The following is a 20,960-nucleotide window of genomic DNA, read 5'->3' on the forward strand; positions in this document are numbered from 1 at the left end:
GTCTTCAAGTAGAAAACAAAGTTTTCAAAAGTGAACCTTATCTGGATCATAATTCAAACAAGTAAATAATAAAAAAAAAATGGAAGAAATGCTTCTCACATTAAATGTTTCTGACATTAAAACAATTTAAATTTTGAATACTGACTCAATATTCAAAGATATTAAAGAATTATTGTTGATTTTCAAGTGTGATTTCAGTCACTCAGTTGTGTCCAACCATTTGCAATCCCATGAACTGCAGCACACCAGGCTTCCCTGTCCCTTACTATCTCCCAGAGTTTGCCCAAACTCATGTCCATTGAGTGGATGATGCCAACCAACCATCTGATCCTCTGTCACCCCTTTCTCCTCATGCCCTCAATCGTTCCCAATCAGGTCTTTTCCAATGAGATGGCTCTTTGCATCACATGGCCAAAGTATTGGTGCTTCAGCTTCAGCTTCAGTCCTTCCAATGAATATTCAGGGAATGGTATTGCAATTCCATTTTTCTTAAAAAAACAAAAAGACCTTATATTTTTCCAGGAGCTCAAATGACTCAGTATCTGGATTTGTTTCAAAATGTGAGAGGAGATAAAGTGAATGAAAGTACAGATAAAACAAGACTGATAACTGTTGAAGGTGAGTAGTTCATTCTTCTATTTTGTCTACTTTGGCATTAAGTTTGAAATTTTCCTTAGGAAACATTTAAAGTTCATATACCATATGGTTCTGCAATTCCACTTCTTTTTATCTTAAAGCAACTATCATGCAGGTACATGAGAAAGTACATACAAGATACTCCTGACTCCACTGTTTGTAGTTTTAAAAACTTAAAAACAATCTGCAATAAAAACCTTGAGGCCCCAAATAAGACTGATACAGCCAGAGTATAAAACACAATGCAGAAAAATAAAACAACAACAAAACACAGATCTAAATATGCTGCAGAGTGAAAAAAAAAATCAAACTGCCAAACTATATAAATATACCACTTACAAAAAATAATCCACACAATACATTTCCAAAAATGTGTGTACATATGTTTATGTGTGTATATAGAAATCAGTTTATATATGTATATGTGTGTATATATAAATCATGTATGGATCACCATTTACTAAAAAGAAAGGTTATTCTCTCTAGAATTGCTTTTGCAACTTTATCAAAAATCAACTGGCCATATTTCTAGGGGTCCCGTTTCCAGCCTGTCTGCCTGCCTGCCAGATAAGTCACTTCAGTCATGTTCAACTCTCTGTGACTGTCTACTCTGTCCCAATGATCTAAGTGTCTATCCCTTTGCCAATACCACATCATCTTTATTTCTGTACTGACATTCTTTGGGTACCTCCAATATGCTATAAGCTCCTTCCTTACCTCAAGAACTTCAGATAAGCTGGTTCTGTCTGCCACCACATTCTTCCTTTCTCACTTAGTATTAATAACTCCTAACTCAACTTTCAGAATTTAGCTTAAATATTGCTTTCTCAGGAAAAACTTCCCATCATGAAAGTCAAAGTGGTTTCAAGAGAAAAGAGAAATAAGTCAAAATGCGCCCAATAGGGCATCCAATTACCAACTCAGCAAGAGTCAGAGACTACCTATGGCTTTAAGAAGTTGCTAACCCACTCCAGGGTTCTTGCCTGGAGAATCCCAGGGACAGGGGAGCCTGGTGGGTTACCATCTATGGGGTTGCACAGAGTCGGAATGACTGAAATGACTTAGCAGCAGCAGCAGCAAGATTTCATAAGCTTTGTCACACTGTGTTTATTTCTGTCATGACCAGCACTCCTTCTCTACCACTTCCTCCTTCTACCTTTCCCCTAAAGCTTAGCTGTAAAGTCCTAAAAGCAAAAAGGGAAAATGAACTTGTCATCCTGCTGGCAAGCAAGGAGGAGCTGCCAATCCATCATTCCACTTCTGCTCTGGATAACTGTTAGAGAAGATTCTCTAAGAAACAGAAGAAAGTGGATGAATTCCCTCGGACCTAGAACAAGGTGAAAACTAATCTAGGTTTAACAACAAAAAGGTCCATCCCCCAACCAAAAAGATAACACAGTACAGAGGAACAAGCTGATCTTTGTATTAATATTAAGTAATCACAACTTAGAGAACTAGTTAAGGAAGGAAAGTTAAGACCTCTTTTAAAGAGCCTCTTCCCTTAAAATGCCAAGTATATGACAGTAATGATTTAGATTTTTCAAAATTATAATCAGAAAAAAGAAAAGCAAAGGTAACTAATATTTTCTGAGCACTGTTACATGCCAGGGACCGTGTTGGATATTTTAGATATGTGTTCTCATGTAGTCTTTGTAAAGAGTCTGTGGAATAGATATTATTATTTCTACTTTATAGAGAAAGAAATTCAGTTTACACAGCTAGACTGATTCTATTTCCTCTTTATTCTCATTCCCTTAATTCATTTTTATCATAACTATACTCATGAAAAAAATAAAGCAATATATGAAAAATTGCAACTTAAATGAGACAAGACAATTAACAGACACCAGTACTGACATGACAAACATATTTGAATTATCAAACAATGATTTTAGGGCAGCTATCAGTAAAACAAACCAAAACGCAACTGTGAACACTACTAAAACAAATGGGAAATCAGAAAGTCACAGCAAAGACACAAAAACTACAGAGAATCAAATGGAAATTTTAGAATTAAAAAATACAATAGCCAAAATTAAATTTAATGGATGGATTCAACAGCAGGATGGCAATAACAAAGAAAAAAATGATATTAAAGCAAGTGAACTTAAAGATTGACCAAGAGAAATCATCCAACCTGAACAAGAGAAAAGGAATAGACTGAAAAAAATAAATGGAGCCTCAGGGACCTCTGGAACAATTACATAACATCTAACATTCATGTCATCAAAGTCCTAGAAAAAGGGGAGAAAAAGCATGGGCTGAAAAATTATTTGAAGAAATAACTGCTGAGAATTTTTAAAATTTGGTTAAAATCATAAGCTAACAAAATTCAAGAAGAGCTGAGCAAAGTGCAAATGGGTTAAACTCAAAGAAATCCAAATACACTCACATTTTTAAAAAGTTTTTGAAACAAAACACAAAGAACTAAATAGTGCATGCAGGCAGAGAAAAACAATGCATTATCTACAGGCGAATTTCTCATCAGAAAACCATGGAGGCCAACTGTACCTATTCCAAAATAATGCACGAGTACTTGATTCCCTATGGACTACTTTATTATAGTTATTAAATAAGTAAAAAAAGATTATTCACTATTGTTTCAGTTACCCAGGAGGATGAACTCTTTTCCTTATGTTTGTTTATTCTATGTAAACTCTACACTGACCTAATAGACACAATTTTATCAATGTACTTACTGGAATCTTCATGTTATAATTATTTTTAAAATATTTGTTAGGTAGTTAGAATAGGGAAAAGGAGTCCAAAATGGCGGTGGCTAGAAGACCTGGAAGGGGAAAGCCCGGGAAAATAGAACAAAGGAAGGTCCGAGGACCGGAGTGAGAACCTCAGGCAAAACAAACAACTGCTCCTGCCTAAGCCCAATTTGCATAGGACAGGCCCAGGGGGAACAACAACAAAAAACATATAAAAAAAGGAGCCAAAGCCCTCTTCTCTCTCTCTCTCTCTCCTGCACGATGGGGTGCTCTTCTCTTCCCATCTTTGGATCGATGTGCCCTCACACCTCGAAGATGGCTTTTCCTGCTATTATCTAAATAAATAGAGCGCTCTTCTCTTCCCATCTTTGGATCGATGTGCCCTCACACCTTGAAGATGGATTTTCGTGCTATTATCTAAATAAATAGAGCTGTAACACTGATTTATTTAAGAGCTATAACAGTCTGTCCTCCAAGAGTTGTGACCCACCAAGGGGGCTTCAATGTTCGTCACTCCAAATTTTTGTTGTGACGAGACAAAGAACCAAGGAGCATACACTCGCCTGACATATTCATGGATACTTTAAATAGTATTTAAGGTCAAATTTGTAAATATCTTCCATTTTGTTACTTCCTTAATTCTGCATTGGTTTTTTTTCATTTAAATGTACTTAATTTTTTAGTCTTCTCACTGTGGGTTACTATTTGCATAGCTTCACTAGTTTTTCAGTTTTTAAAAAGTTAACCACATATTTGCATATGGACAGGGTCAACACTAATTTTTCTAACTGCTACCTGATCAAATAAAAACTTATAATTCTACCACTTGGCAGACATCAGGATTATTGTGTACTTATTTCCTAAGTCATATTTTCTCAATTCTAAAGATGCTTGTTTCCCTTAAAATAATATTTTTAGGTTTCTGAAAACAGAAGTATCAGAATTAATGTTCAAAAAAAGTACCAGTAGTTAAGCAAGAGTAAGTTGTGATGTATGTAACTGCTTGCCCAGGTGTAAAACTGTGAGAAATACCTTCCCATAGGAAGTATCTGTTTATCCAAATATCACCACAGCTGAATTATCTGCATGGATAAACTTACAAGCTATAGAATTTTAAGTTAAATCCCAAAGCCTAACTGTTGCTTGAAAATGTTTTCAGAAAGCACTGAAATAAAAAGCTACTGTGATGCAAATATTGTCTGTTGCAAGACAAGCAAGAGCAATTAAAGGCAATAGAAATTGTCCAGTCCTTCAAAAGAGATCACAGAATTATCAGAGCTGGGAGACACCAGTGAGACCACTTTAGATTTTATAAAGTACTATTACCCAAGTGCTGGATATCTGTCAGAAGTTTCCAGCAGACTCAAAAAAGAAGTTATTTAATTCACAGTTTATCTATAGAAAAACTGAAACTATGAATTTAGCCAAAAAAGAAAAGCAGTTAAATTCCAAACATTTCCCATATGAGTCAAAACTACACTGACAATCATAATGTGTAAAAAGGCAATAACAGGTGAGGAAAATCAGCATGTCAGAATGAAAAAGGATTAGACTCACTCTTGTATTATGATCCCAAAGAAGACGGTATAGGAACTGTATGGATAAATGTATGCTTCTGTCAGTTAATTTCTAAGAAGTATTTTCAAAATAAATTTAATGTTCCTTCTTTCTTTAAAGTATATTAAATCAAGAGTACATATCACAATAATTAATCTCAGAATAGAGAAAATGCACTCTGTGTATATATGTGTATATATTTACATACATCAGTGGCACCCCACTCCAGTACTCTTGCCTGGAAAATCCCATGGACGGAGGAGCCTGGTAGGCTACAGTCCATGGGGTCGCGAAGAGTTGGACACGACTGCTCGAGTTCACTTTCACTTTTCACTTTCATGCATTGGAGAAGGAAATGGCAACCCACTCCAGTGTTCTTGCCTGGAGAATCCCAGGGACGGAGGAAGCCTGGTGGGCTGCCGTCTCTGGGATCGCGCAGAGTCAGACACGACTGAAGCAACTTAGCAGCAGCATTCAGTTACTCGGGCTTCCCTTACAGCTCAGTTGGTAAAGAATCTGCCTGCAATGCGGGAGACTCCAGTTTGATGCCTGGGTCAGGAAGATCCACTGGAGAAGGAACAGACTACCCACTCCAGTATTCTTGGGCTTCCCTTGTGGCTCAGTTGGTAAAGAATCTGCCCCCAATGCGGGAGACCTGGGTTCAATACCTGTATTGAGGAGATCCCCTGGAGAAGGGAAAGGCTACCAACTTCAGTATGGCCTGGAGAAGTTCATGGACTGTATAGTCCACAGGGTCGCAAAGAGTTGGGCACGACTGAGCAACTTTCACTCACATTCAGTTACTTATCTGCTCATTCATTTCTGGGTAAAGGAAAGCAAGAACAGAGAAGCGGGGCCAAAACTAAAGATAATAACACATAAAAATCAAACCCTTCAAAGATCCTAAACATTACTGTGATGCAGAAGAACACACGATGAAGTAAATACAATCCAGTGAAAAATGACAACCATCTAGACAACTATCTAGCCAATAACATAACCAAAATAACCTGATACAATTAAAGGTAATCGCAAAATGAAACAGCTGAGAAAAAGTAAGTAAATGTAGGTCTCAATCCAGTTGAAAGTAAGAGTGTTAAGAACTTAAACTAACCAGGGCTTCCCAGGTGGCTCAGTGGTAAAGAATCTGCCTGCCAATGAAGGAGATGTGGATTCAATCCCTGGGGTCAGGAAGATCCCCTGGAGAAGGAAATGGCAGCCCACTGCAGTATTCTTACCTGGGAAATCCAATGCACTGAGGAGCCTGGTGGGCTACAGTTCAGGGGGTTGCAAAGAGAGAGACATGATTTAGGGACTAAACAACAATAGTACCTAACCAAGATTCAGAATACCATAATTCTTGACCAACCACCCTACCACCACAATAGGTTCCAGAAAATGAAAGTGAGAAGGAACATACCAGGTGAAACTGACTGTTTATTATTATCAAAGGGTTTGGACCACAGGCAACTAGGAACCCCTCTGCCTCAGTTCAGTTCAGTTCAGCAGCTCAGTCGTGTCCGACTCTTTGTGACCCCATGGATTGCAGCATGCCACACCTCCCTGTCCATAACCAATTCCCTGAGTCTTCTCAAACTCATGTCCATTGAGTCGGTGATGCCATCCAACCATCTCATCCTCTGTCGTCCCCTTCTCCTCCTGCCTTCAATCTTTCCCAGGATCAGTGTCTTTTCAAATGAGTCAGCTCTTCGCATCAGGTGGCCAAAGTATTGGAGTTTCAGCTTCAGCATCAGTCCTTCCAATGAATATTCAGGACTGATTTCCTACAGGATGGACTGGTTGGATCTTCTTGCAGTCCAAGGGACTCTCCAGAGTCTTCTCCAATACCACAGCTCAAAAGCATCAATTCTTAGGCGCTCAGCTTTCTTTATAGTCCAACTCTCACATCCACACATGACTACTGGAAAAACCATAGCCTTGACTAGATGGACTTTTGTTGGCAAAGTAATGTCTCTGCCTTTTAATATGCTGTCTAGGCTGGTCATAACTTTCTTTCCAAGGAGCAAGCGTCTTTAAATTTCATGGCTGCAGTCACCATCTGCAGTGATTTGGGAACCCCAAAAAATAAAGTCTGCCACTGTTTCCACTGTTTCCCCATCTATTTGCCATGAAGTGATGGGACCAGATGTCATGATCTTAGTTTTCTGAATGTTGAGCTTTAAGTCAACTTTTTCACCTCCTCTTTCACTTTTATCAAGAGGCTCTTTAGTTCTTTGCTTTCTGCCATAAGGGTGGTGTCATCTGCATATCTGAGGTTATTGATATTTCTCCCAGCAATCCTGATTCCAGCTTGTGCTTCATCCAGTCCAGCGTTTCTCATGATGTACTCTGTATATAAGTTAAATAAGCAGGGTGACAGTATACAGCCTTGACATACTCCTTTCCCTATTTGGAACCAGACTGTAACTGCATGTCCAGTTCTAACTGTTGCTTCCTGACCTGCATACAGATTTCTCAAGAGGCACACAGTTAGTTAAGCCTAATACCTGAAACACTCAGCTCAAGCCAATGGTTTCTTGGTTTCTTTTATTATACTTAGGTCCACATCTTAACACAGAGAAAAGGAAAAGAAAATCAAATAGTTCTACAAAATACTGACAGGAATCTGATTAATCCTTCTGGATATACAAACAGAAAACTGGGATAAAATAAACAATAGCTTTCAGATATTGGATAACAGTCAAAGCAGGAGTGGGATACCTGAGAAAAGGGGGGAAAAAATTAAGTAAGCCCTACAACTGCTTCACCTCACACACCCTGGAAGCAGTTTCCAGGATGCAGGGTAGAGAGGGAGAACTTCAGCAGAGCCTGGCAGTCTCAGAGAACTGAGGAGAAAAGAGACTGGCAATCTTCAGGGTGGCCACGGTGGCCAGAACTTGTGTTAAAGCCTACCAAAGAGCAGGGACCTGCATACATAGAACTCTGGAGATCTACAGAGGCCTCCCCTCAAGCCCTTGGCCGGTCATCTATGACAGGAAACTACCAGAGGTTGGGGAAAGGACCCATGTAGAGGTTGGGGCAAGGACCCATGAAAAACAGATAGATCAAAGAATTCCTGAAACTCATACAAGGGTAGAGAGAATTTTTATTCCCACCAAGCAGAGTGAAAAGACCTCATGATACATGAGACACTAAGTAAAGTACTACAACAATATCAACTCTAAATTAGCTCAAGTAAGGTTGCTTGGGACCCATCCAACCAAAGCTTCCTCAAGGTACATTTTCCCCTAAGCTGTTCCCACCACCTCATTCCCTACTAGAGAAGTATTATTTTGGTATCCAACTCTCTCAGTAATCTTTCTTAAACTCAGAGACTATTATAAAAAAGTGTCTTACGGACAACACAGAGATTACTCATTAAACCACCACAGCACATTATCAACAGTTTTTCCCATATGTCCCAGGCCTAGGGCTTCTTAAACTAACTAAACCATATTCACTTCTCCCCATTTAAAAAATTAATTAAAGAAATAACAATTTTTAAACAAAATTATGAAGGAGTTTTCTCTTAAACATGTGCGAATAAATGCTTTGCCTAATTTTATCTCATGTAACCTATGTACAGTCCAATGAGAAGTAACTGTATAACAGGTGTGGAGGTTGGGGGAAGAAAGAAGTAATTTTATCAGAGAGTCACAGAGAAATTCAGGAAATTGAACCAACAGAATCAACAAGTAATTCAAAGTAAAATGAACCATGAATAAGAGGCTTACTGATCAAGAGATAAAAGTAACTGTGAAAAAAGACTAGAAACTGTTACTATACACTTTGCTCCTTTTTTTAAATTGAATATAATTGCAATGTTGTGTTAGTTTCAGGTGTACAGCAAAGTGATTCAGAAATATATATATATATATGTATTCTGAATATAAAAATATATATGTGTTTTATATAGAGTCGTGTGTATCTGTTAATCCCTAATTCCTAATTTCTCCCCCACAACTGCCTTTCCTCTTTGGTAACCATAAGTTTACTTTCTATGTCTGTGAGTTTATTTGTTTTTTAAATAAGTTGATTTATATCATTTTTTGAGATTCCACATATAAGTGGCATCATATGACATTTGTCTTTGTCTTTGACTTACTTCACTATGATAATCTCTAGCTACATCCATGTTGCTGCAAATATGATTATTTCATTCTTTTTTATGGCTAAGTAGTATTCCATTGCATATATGTACCACATCTTTATCCATTCATCTGTTGATGGACATTTAGGTTGCTTCCAAATCTTGGCAACTGTAAACAGTGATACACTTCATTCTTTGGCTTCTGGCTACATACTAAGTCAATTCTTAGTCTCTTAGTGAGTACCGTGTATTTACACAGGAATAAACTTGACTCTGGATTCACTAAATATTAAGACAACTTCCAAAATCAAAATTCAAATGAAAACTGCTATTTAAAAGTTTAAATTCTTTCAGGCTTACTTCGTTCTGTATAATGGGCTCCAGTTTCACCATTACAGTATACTAACACATATATATGGAATTTAGAAAGATGGTAACGATAACCCTATATGCAAAACAGAAAAAGAGACTCAGATGTATAGAACAGACTTGTGGACTCTGGGAGAAGGCGAGGGTGGGATGTTTCAAGAGAACAGCATCGAAACATGTATATTATCTAGGGTGAAACAGATCACCAGCCCAGGGTGGGTGCATGAGACAAGTGCTCGGGCCTGGTGCACTGGGAAGACCCAGAGGGATCGGGTGGAGAGGGAGGTGGGAGGGGGGACCGGGATGGGGAATACATGTAAATCCATGGCTAATTCATTTCAATGTATGACAAAAACTACTGTAATGATGTAAAGTAATTAGCCTCCAACTAATAAAAATAAATGGAAAAATTTAAAAAAAAAAGTTTAAATTCTAGGCAGCACAGTAAAACAAAAGAAATAAACAGTACAAGGATTGGAGTGGAGGGATTAAAAATAAAACTTATAAGGAGAGACATAAAAACTAGAAAAGTGCAGACTCTAGGGCTAGAATGCCTGGGTTCAAATCTCAGGTGTACCACATACCAGCTAGGCAATCTTGGGCAAGTTAATGTCTACTTCACTGGGGCTTTTATAAGAACCTAATGGATTAATGCTTCCCTGGTAACTCAGACGGTAAAGCGTCTGCCTACAATGTGGGAGACCCGGGTTCAATCCCTGGGTTGGGAAGATCCCCTAGAGAAGGAAATGGCAACCCACTCCAGTATTCTTGCCTGGAAAATCCCATGGACTGAGGATCCTGGTAGGCTACAGTCCATGGGGTCGCAAACAGTCGGAGATGACTGAGTGGCTTCACTTCAATGGATTAACATGTGCAAGTGCTTAAAATAGAGCTTGGTAAACAGTAAGCACTATATAGTAAAACTGTCCTTTGTAGACAATATGATTTTGTATATAGAAAACCAAAACAACTCAAGAAATTATCAGAAATAAAAATTTGGCAGGTTACTAAATACACATAGTTCAACTGCATTCTTACAAGCCAACAAAGAGAAAATGTAAATTTCTGGACGTTTTTCTTATGGGAAATCTTCCAAAAAACTTAGAGAATAATATCAAGAATTATACCACCACCACCCTCCAACACCACAAGTGCCTAGTATAAACAATGATCAACTCATGGCCAATCTTGATTCATCCCCACCCACAGCCTCCTCTCCACTCAAGATAATAAATAAAGCAGATCTCAGACATACCCTTGCATCCATCAACATTTTAATACGTACCTCTAAAAAATAGTGACTCTTTTTCAATATAACTACATGCTGTTATCTATCATATCTAAAAATTAATAATTTAATGTAAAATATTCAGTGTTCAAATTTCCCTGATTATTTTACATTTACTTATTAAAATCTGGACCCAACATCACTATTAACATCACAGTTTTAACTGTGATAGTGATTAACATCACTATTAACATCAACATCACAGTTTTCTTCTTTCTTTTCTCTTCTTTTGTTCCTCACAATTTGTTTAAAAAAAAAAAAAAGTTGATGTCCCGAGGACTTCCCCATAGCTTAGATCCTGTTGACTCCATCTCCACGGTATTATTTCACTGTTTCCCTGTAAATCAGTAGTCGGAGCTAGAGGCTTGATCAGATTCAGATTCAAATTGAATTTTTTTGGCAAGGATATTTCATAGGTAGGATTACAAACTTTCATTAAGAGAAACCTAATGTCTAACTGTCTTTATTCTTGTGATGTTAGCAGCCACTGATGATCTTTGCTTAAGTCCAGGAATTCATTAAGCAATGGTGATATTCTATTTATCATCTCTTAACTGTAAATGGAATACTAGTACTGAGAAAAGAAACTTCCTCTCTTCAACTATTTGGTTACCTTCAAGTATAGTTGGTTTCTTAGCATACTCCAAAGAAAACAAATGAATTTTTTAAAGTATCACCATGAACTCTTGAGTTTAAACATATTTGATGTGATTATGTTACAGTTTTACATACTAATGCTCAAACTGTCTCATCTTTGGTCAGACAGAGCATGTTTGTTGCTCTGTCACACCCTATTACTGTTTGATAACTTCCTTGCAAGATGTTCAATGCCCCCAGTCTGAAGTAATTTTAGCCATACTATGTTTTCCCTTTCAACTAGCTCTTTGCTTATTCTTTATTTCTACTAAATTAAAAATGCCTAATTCCTGGGGCTTCCTTGGTGGTCCAGTGGCTAAGCTCTGTGCTCCCAGTGCCAGCGGCCCAGGAACAAATCCTGGTCAGGGAACTAAAACCCAAATGGTGCAGCTAAAGATACTGCATGCCACAGCTAAGACCCACCGCAGTAAGATAAATAAATAAATAAATCTTAATTTTTAACTATAAATCAACTGTGTTATGTATTCTGGATATTATGATTGACTATGGACCAAGAAATTTTAGAAATATTTCCTTCTCAGGTCTACTTTCAGGATTCCATTGACTGCCCCCAACAAAAAGCATACCTGACTCAAAATTAAGATGTTAAGTGCTTCAGTTTGACAGACTGGAGCAAAAAGAGTCCTAATATATTCTCTGCTGGTGTATGCAAAGTATGCAAAGTATGTCTTCATGTTCTATTTCAAAATTCAGATATGGTTTTTAAACATGTATAATAAAAATTCATTTCTTTGATAAATTAGTAAAATCATCAAGTGTGGGAAAATGGTCAAGCTCCTGGAAAATTATTCTACATTATAATTCAAACTTTTATAAAAATCCTTATGCTTCATCCTTAACATTGAAACTCATGATATGTGAATATGAAAGTTTTAAGTTCTGACTATTTCAAATAACAAATGTAAGTTTATGCCTCCTTGAAATCACAGAAATGGCATTATAGGTAGTAAAGAAACATTCATCTTATTTTACCAGAAAACAAACTAATAAACATGTAAAGCCCTGTCATAGTACACAGTACATCAAATACATCACTGTGGAAAAGCGGAATCCTACACTTGCTGACCATTTCTTCACCAAAATCCTAAAAAAACACAGCGTCAGTGGCCAAAAATTGCTTACATCCACAATTTTTACTATTTTTTTCCAACATTAAATCACAACCAGAAATCACATTACTAAATGCTGATTTTCCACTCTGAAAAAAAGGATATAAATTTATACCTTGGTGCAATGTCTTTTATTCACAGACCAAGTGTACCCTCTCCTACAGCTAAGTTGTTGGGGTTTGATCAGAGGAACCAGTGCAACTTTTCCAGGCAACAATGGCTTAAAACAAAACTCAACCAGTCACTACCACCACCACCACCAACAACAAAAACAACAAAACAAAATAACAGTAACAACAGAAAGCTTTCTGCTGGTGCAAACTTCTCAGTGACTAAACAGTAACACATCTCTATGAAGTGCTGGTATGTCCTCAGCACATTAGTGCTTTCATCCAACTGAAAAACAAAAAATTCTGCTAGCATGCACATGACAGTAATTGCTTTTCCAGATGGTATGCCTTTGATAAGGGATTTTTGCCAAAAGCTCGTTTTACTTTCTCTCCAAGCATAATATTTGTCATTAAGTTTGAAACTGGTTTGACAAGCTTCTCAATAGTAGTGTGAGCTGACCTGTTTTTGGCTAAGAGGATAACTGTGACTGATCCTTCAGCAGTGTGGTCTTCTCTGTCTTTAGCAACAACGTGCATTCATATAACACTGAGAAGCATTATTTTATAAAATTTAATACATTTGTTTCATTTTCATCACAAGTCTAAACAGTAATTATTATAGAAAAGGAAACTAAGACAGAAACATTAACTCAGTTCCTCAGGGTGGCATGAAAGTCGAAGAGCCAATGCTTGTGCTCTTTCCATCCCACCACAGAGAAAATCATGGCAAGGGAATACCTGTTTCCTCAGTATACCTGTTGAAATGTTTTTGTGAGTCCAAAGTATTTTTAAAAGGCATAATCCAAGATGGGCTTCCCAGGTAACACCAGTGGTAAAGAAAACAAACAAACAAAAAAAAACCCTGGCTGCCAATGCAGGAGACATAAGAAACATGGGTTCGATACCTAGGTTGGGAGGATACCCTGCAGGAGGAAATGGCAACCCACTCCATGACTCTTGCCTGGAGAATCCCATGGACATGGGAACCTGGAGGACTACGGCCTACAGGGCTGCAAAGAGTTGGAGACAACTGAAGCAACTTAGTGCACGCGCGCGCACACACACACACACACGCGCGCGCGCGCGCGCATGCATGCATAATCCAAGACATAACCTCACAAGTGTTCTAGGGCCTTAAATCATGCACTGACTTTATTTTGTACAATAAAAATACAAAAAAGAAAAAAAGAAAAAAAAACCTCCCACAATCTCAAAATCTTAACCTCTCAAAAATTTTTTGAAAAATCTTTAAAAAATATTTTCAAAATGTATTATATAAAACTTCTGAGTGCAAGTTTGTGAAATTTCTACATCATTTCTGAAAGGGGAAATGACAAGTATCAATAGGAGTATCACTCTGTGTAAGCCTGCAAATAAGTGGGACAACGTAAGAAACTAATGAATTAGAAATCCCTAATTTAAGGATGTAAGCAACTTAATTTGGTTATACGGCACTTTCACAAGTAGCACCATAAACAGCCAACAACCACAACCAATCAGTCACAAAATTCAATTGATGAGAATTTCCAACTCTCTAATCTTTTTGTTGACATCTGAATATAGAACTTAACTATACTACTTAGAAAAGAATACTAAACTATGATTTTATGTGCTCATTTCATAATTGCTTTTAAATGGTTTTTAGATGACAGTGTTTAGCTTCCCTAGCCCCAGAGTAAATATTCTGAATTAAAGAGGTCTTCAAAAAAAAAAAAAAAAAAAAAGAGGTCTTCAACTTCACTCATAATGAAGTTATAGAATAACCTATATCCTTCCACACATTTAGAATTACTCTCTACAAACCTTAACAATTCAACTAATGCTGTTAAATGAAAGCAAGAAGGAAAGGTATCTTTAAAAAATAAGTTAGGGCCTTCCCTGGCAATCCAGTGGTTCAGACTTGACTTTCCAATGCAGGGTACCCCCTGTGTTCAGCCCCTGGTCAGGGAGCTAAGAACCAAATGCCTCCTGGCCAAAAAGCCAGAACATAAACATAAGCAATACTGTAACAAATTCAAAATGGCCACATCAAAAAAAAAAAATCTTAAAAAACAATAAGGGAAATGGATATGGTAATGAGTTAAATTACATATTTAATCATCATTGCCATTTGAATCAAAGTGTCACCAAAAAGTTTTCTAAAAGTTCAATGTATCTGCTAGCTGCCAGAGAACTTTTAAAACTTCTAATCAAAACAACCTCTTTTTCATCTGCTATTTGATTCAAGGCAATTTTTCTTTGATAAGAATTGCTCAATTACACCACCCCCTTTTAGAAAGTAATCCATCTATTTTAACTGAAGCAGTCTTAGGTGTTATATTATGGATTCTTATATTTTAGAATTTATTGTTTTACAAGTTCTTCTTTGGAAATAGAACAAAATGAAATTTAAAATCCAAGTAATAAGTGATACATTTTTCTTAGATTTTTCATCTACTCTATATCCTAGCAAATACAGAGAAGCAACCAACTCTGTCACTGAAAATAATTATCTTTCCATAATTTCTGCCTATTTGGAAACATACAATTAAAAAGAAAATATTTTATTTTTAAATAAACACCAAATTAACTGTACTCTCTTTGGATTTTATACTTATTTTAGAAAAATAGAGAGCACTGTGTTTTCTGTTGATACTATGTTTCCTTTGATTGTTTTCAATTGTCTTATGCAGTCTTTAAAGTAGACAGCCACCCCCTGATTTGGAAGTACCATTTGACTCTTTAATTACATATCTGGCTTTTCTGATCCAAGTGAAACTAACCCATCAGATCCCAAAGGTCCTACAGGGAGTCTATGGGGAGTATAAGTGACACTTCGTAGTGAATAGAAAACCCTTCACAGTAAGCTTAGGAGAACAGGAAAGAGAGGTTTCTGAATCAAACCAAAGGACAAGGTCTCTGGTATCATGGAAGCACATGACGAATTCAACTGTTTATCTCAGATGGTCATGACATAAATAAAATAATAATTAAACTTTAGGCATTTGTTTTATTCCAGTTCTTCTAATTTGAGTCATAACCTGCACTCAGTGTATTTCTAATAATTGACATGCTTTTCTAATTATAAGGATTATCTCCTTTTAAAATCTGAATCTCGTCTCAGATTGTGGGGAGGGGAGTGTATGCGTCCCTAAAAGCTAGCCATTCTAACATAGACATTTTTAAACTTATAAAATCTATATATATAGAAATCAACATTATACACTGACTGCTAAGGAGTCAAAATTAAAGTAAAGCTGTACCTTGAATACCTTAGAGTAAGTAGAAGTTATAAATGTCGGTGTCTTCATTTGGAAGCAAAAATTCTTATTGCCTGATCTTGTCTGATGGTCTGTGATTTTTATCATCAGAGTCGGTTCCAGTCACATCCCATTAGTATGGATGGATCTAAAGTAGAAAAGACATTAGATTTTAGATACTGTGACACATTATTGTTTCCCTGTAAGAATACAAAGATTCTCACACAAATGCTTTAGTTTTTCAAGAAATTCTAATTCCCATTCCTGTCCCTACCACAGATTTGAAAAACTGAAAATAAAGAATAAAGATTAAATAAATAAACAGATAAAGTTATCAGTGGTAATTAGTTACTGGCTTTAAAAAGGTTCAGATACCCAAAGGAGGTAAGCCGCAAATGAGGCTTCACATGGGTAATTTAAGGAGGTAAGGGTAACTGACTCACTCATCAGAGTTGCTGAAGTCACCCCAGCAGCAGTGGCTTCAGGACCCAGTTTCAGGCAAAATGAAACAGTAGGAAGAAACAGGATTTCCAGCAGAAGATACCTCTATGACAAAGACACGCCCGATATGACGGCTATTGTTCATTCCTAGATCACTGGCAGTGGGAACATGACAAATGGTCCCCCTTACTAAATTAATGGGAGTACTCTATCTTCCCATTCTACCTCAAAGTTAACTGCAAACTGTGGGCCTCTGCAGACATCAGAGAATACTTGAGAAATGTGAGCCCTACTGGCTTTCATTATTTAAAGCCTAACTGCTTTAGGTTTTACCACCCAGGGTTAAGGTTTTCACTAATACTCCCTTTAGACCACGAAGACACGGTGGATCAGGATCCAGGGACGATCCTTATACCACAGATCAACTCAGGAATCTTGCTAGTTACTTCTACCTGTGGCTCCCATCCCTGTCACTCTTGGGCTTTATTCAAAACATAAACTATTGTGACGGACTACCGTCTCTCCTGTTTTCATGTCCACAGTGTTCTCTTTGCTCTCTCACCCACTGCATGTGTTCCCCAAATGCTGTCCTTCCTTCCAACCTTTTCCACAGGGACCTCTGGAAACCCCTTTTACATAGTAAAACAAATGACCTCTGTATCTTCAGCCTTATCACTGAACTTAGTTTCAACCACTGGGCTAAATCCGCCTCTTGAAACAAACCCTGGGGAGTGAAGACTAATAAGGTCATAGGAATCATCTCTGTCCACAGTGACATTTCCAGACCCTAACTCATAAGCAACCCCAACCCTTCCCTCACAGTCATACCATCTGGCTGTCCTACCCTCGTCTTGTCTTTGTCATTGAATATTCCACTCTTTCATTCCTAACCAGGGTCCAGACTCAATCCCTCAGAATCACTCTACCTACACTCATCTCTCCAGTTGTGTGTTGTCACCAATATCAAAATCTGGGTTGTCACCACCACCAAGTATGTTAGTTTCTTTCTTCCACTTCACCACTCTCAAATTCCTAATCCTGGGTCAATTTAACCACCTGCTAATGAAAAAACACACAAGCATGTGGACTAATCATGCTGTGACATTAAGGTCTTCAAAGTTAGTCAGACACTGAATGCCATCCATGTCATTAATCAGATCCTTCTTCCATAACCACACTGCCTCTGTTGGAAAATGTGCAACTCTCACTCTTCCAGTTCCACATGGGGTAGAATGGGAAAGGGGTTTTATGTCTTCCTTAACCATGTGTGTAGGTTATTTATATTGTGAAAACACCATTACTTTCATCTACTTTTAACATTTTTCTCAGTCTACCACTGGCTTTTAATACAAAAGTTTCTATTTTCAGGTGGCCAGATTTACCTATCAAGTGCATTTTTCATTTCTCTTATTATTTCTTTGCTTAGAAATTTCTTCCCCTTCAACAATAACAGATAGATACTCTCATTTTCACTTTTCTGTGGGCTGTTTTTGAATACTTCATTGCAAATGATGAATGGAAAGAGATTTAATTCTAAACTGACCTGTATTTCAAATTGCCAATTTTCCTAACAACTTTAAGTAATTAAGTAAACTTCTTTTTGATTTATAAATTTCTTCTTATAAATTTCATTTGTCTACAACAAAGTTGATTTCCAGGCTATCATCCATTTCTGTAATGTAATTATTGTTTCTTTTTATGCTTTAATTTGTGATAAGAATATTCTTTGGTATTCTCATGTTCTATTCTTGACAAGTTAGATACATTTTACCAGTTTCCAAGGAGATGCCGAGTAGCTTCATGAGTAAGAAATGGTTTGCCAGTACACTCTGAGTGGTGTATTTCTGTTACAGTTGCTATCTGGACACAGTGCTCCTTTGTACTTTGAAGGATCATCCTTATTGGGTCTAGACCCAAAACCTCCCTAAGCATGTTAGAAAACCAGCCTTTTTATGTATGTATCTATCTAGAGCCAGATTCATAAAACCATGATCTTTGCAATTCTCCATGCTTTGTATTTACCTTTTCATTTCTAAAATCTACTTTATGTACAAACAGAAGTATCTCACACACAATTTGTATTTCATAGGCCAACATTTTTTTATCAGTTCCAATGGATTTTTCAAATCTTCCTGTTATCTTTTAAGATTCACATAGTTATGTTTACTAACTTTAATTTTTCTGAATATATACCACATTCACATGAATCAAAACATTAAAATGATGTAAAAAGAAACATATTTGAGAAATCTCATTTCTCTATCATCCACATGTGGTTTCATGCTGTCCTTGCTTACTATACATCACCACTTTTATTAAAGTGGTGTATAAATAAATGTATATTTATTATACATTCTTATATGTATATGCTTCCAGTGATTCTTTATGCAAATATACTTAACTGCAAATATAGTCTTATTATTCCTGCCTTCTTACAAAAAATATTTAATTTTGCATATTATCTTTTTTCGCTCTTTATATGCTGCAGATTTTCCATGTTAGGATATGCTTCTATGATATTTCATTGTGTGAACATACACTAGCTTGCATAACTAAGCTCACAGTTATAAGAAATTAGATTCTACAAATTTAAGTCTTATTTCTGAAAATAATTTAGTTCAAGAGCAACAACTGAACAAACCAAACAGCACAAGAAACTATGTGATGTGATTTCACAAAATTTTATTCCATTAATAAATATAAGTTCTCTTGTATATTTCTTTATCTTTTAATCTCAAGTTTACTTTATGATCCTATCTAAAATCTATCAACCATAATAGTCATAAACTTTGAAAGCAGAAGGACAGTTCTCAGGTTGAAAGGCCTCAAATTCTGAAAGCTGCCTAACCTCAAGGAGAGTTTCAATGGGTCTACAAAAACGAAATACAGTTACACAAGAATCAAAACAGCTGTAGAAGCAAAAAAAATGTTCCATTCTACTTAGTAAGATCAGGGCAAGACTCATGGAAGAAATAGCCCCTTGGGTTCAATCCTAAATGACCAAGTGCTTGAGACAAATAAAGAGAAAACAAGGAAGACCAGAATAAGCAGCAGTTTGAAAGAGCAAACTCTGTCAAGACCTCTAAGCAGTTCTACTTCCACTTAGAATGAAGAAAGCCGCAAAAGAGTGTTTTCCCACCCTAGTGAGAAAAAGCCAGATACATAAAATCAAAACTTCTCTTGAATCTAATAAAAAATTGAAGTCATAAGGCAACCAAGTAATTCAATTCCAAAAAGAGAAAGTTCCTCCAGGGAGAGACTGTACAAACTGTTTTACCTTTGGCAGGTTCCCAGAAAAAGAAGTGGCCCTCAATCAAGTATACAGGGGAAAAAAATCAGTTAAGATCTTAACAAATTCTAAGTGACCAAATATGAACTACTATTATCAATTAGGAATGGTTGGAAACCCCAAACACAAGGGGAGTTTACACTCAGTTGCAAGTTCTTCTACATGCCTCAACCAGACTCTCATAAGAAAGATCAAAGGTAGGACAGGAAATCAGAGAAAGCCCCTCATCACTGAAGCGAGTGGGTATGAGGTGACAAGTACAGGTCTGAAGCCGTGCTTGATTCCCCAACCTATCCCCAACACAGACCAAAAGCCTAGAGCCACTGGGGGAATGACAGAAAATTCTCTCACACCAGGATCCAGGCAATAATCCACTGCTTCAGCGAACAAAAGCAAACGCCTCATCCAGACAGGGAGAAAACACTCTTTAAGCTCTCAGACACAGGCAAAGATACACTGGTGCTATGAGAATATACAGGCAAAAAAACAACCCTCTGCCATTGTGGGGGAAGGAAAAGTCTTGGGTCAGGGATCCTGCACTAATAACAACAGAAATGTACTACTACAAGTGAGGAAAAGGATATTCCTGCCCAAGACCAATCACGAATGTATGACGGTGTTTGACCATCACAGGGAAGAGAAAGCAGGAAAGCTAAGAAAGTTCTACCACTGATTCCTGTAGGGCCTAATCAGGATTGAGTTTGGACCAGAACAAAAGAGAACCCTGCCCTGTCCCACAAGCACAGCTCTGGGTAACAAGCAACAATAATCACTGGGAGAAAGACAGCAACATGAAACCTCTCTGCAAACAGATGTGCAAAGAGTGAAAGATGGGGGTAATATAGCATCACAGAAAAATTCTGTAGTACCACACACCACACTCAAAACACAAGGCAACACCAGCCAGTCACTTATGAACCTTGAAGCCTACTGAAGGTAATAACGGCCACAAATTCCAATCCCAGCTCATTTCAGGATTAGGTTGACTCAATCTCTGATACAAACAACCTGACAGGAGAGAATCACTTCAATCTCTCCTATTCGTCTATACGTGATGGCGAGCATTAAATCACAAATTATGAAGTATCCACAAAAGCAAGAAAAAATAATTCTTTGTTAAGAGATAAAGAAATCAGCAGAATCTGGACTGATTCATTCATTTAAATTATCAACCATTCTAAAATAAGTATGCTAAATGATCTAGTAGAAAAGATGGACAGCATACATAAAAAGATGGAAAATTTCAACAGTGAGATGAAAACTTTAAAAAAGTAAAATAGAAAAGCTAGAAACAACAAAAAAATTATTTTACATTAGAGAAGAAAAATTTCTTTGGCAGCCTCAAGAACAGCCTGGACACAGATGAGGAAAGAATCAGTGAACTTAAAGACAACAGAAATAATACAAAGTGAAATTACAGTTAGAAAAACTAAAGGAAAAACACAGCTCAGGGCATCC

The 20,960-nt window shown here is 37.0% G+C and overlaps 1 protein-coding gene across 12 annotated transcripts in view; it reads right to left on the bottom strand.

The window, feature by feature from the left end:
* Positions 1-20,960, bottom strand: part of NCOA1 (nuclear receptor coactivator 1) — a 208,772-nt gene that overhangs the window by 144,342 nt on the left and 43,470 nt on the right. For 9 of the 12 annotated variants that reach the window (XM_070450884.1, XM_070450916.1, XM_020870497.2 and 6 more), the window contains exon 2: positions 15,776-15,920. The gene's annotated coding sequence lies outside the window, so the exon portion shown is untranslated. The remainder of the gene's footprint in view (positions 1-15,775; positions 15,921-20,960) is intronic. The other 3 variants (XM_070450905.1, XM_020870502.2, XM_020870498.2) reach the window with 1 other exon arrangement.

Source organism: Odocoileus virginianus, chromosome 2 (assembly GCF_023699985.2).
Source record: "Odocoileus virginianus isolate 20LAN1187 ecotype Illinois chromosome 2, Ovbor_1.2, whole genome shotgun sequence".
Classification (NCBI taxonomy): Eukaryota; Metazoa; Chordata; class Mammalia; order Artiodactyla; family Cervidae; genus Odocoileus; species Odocoileus virginianus.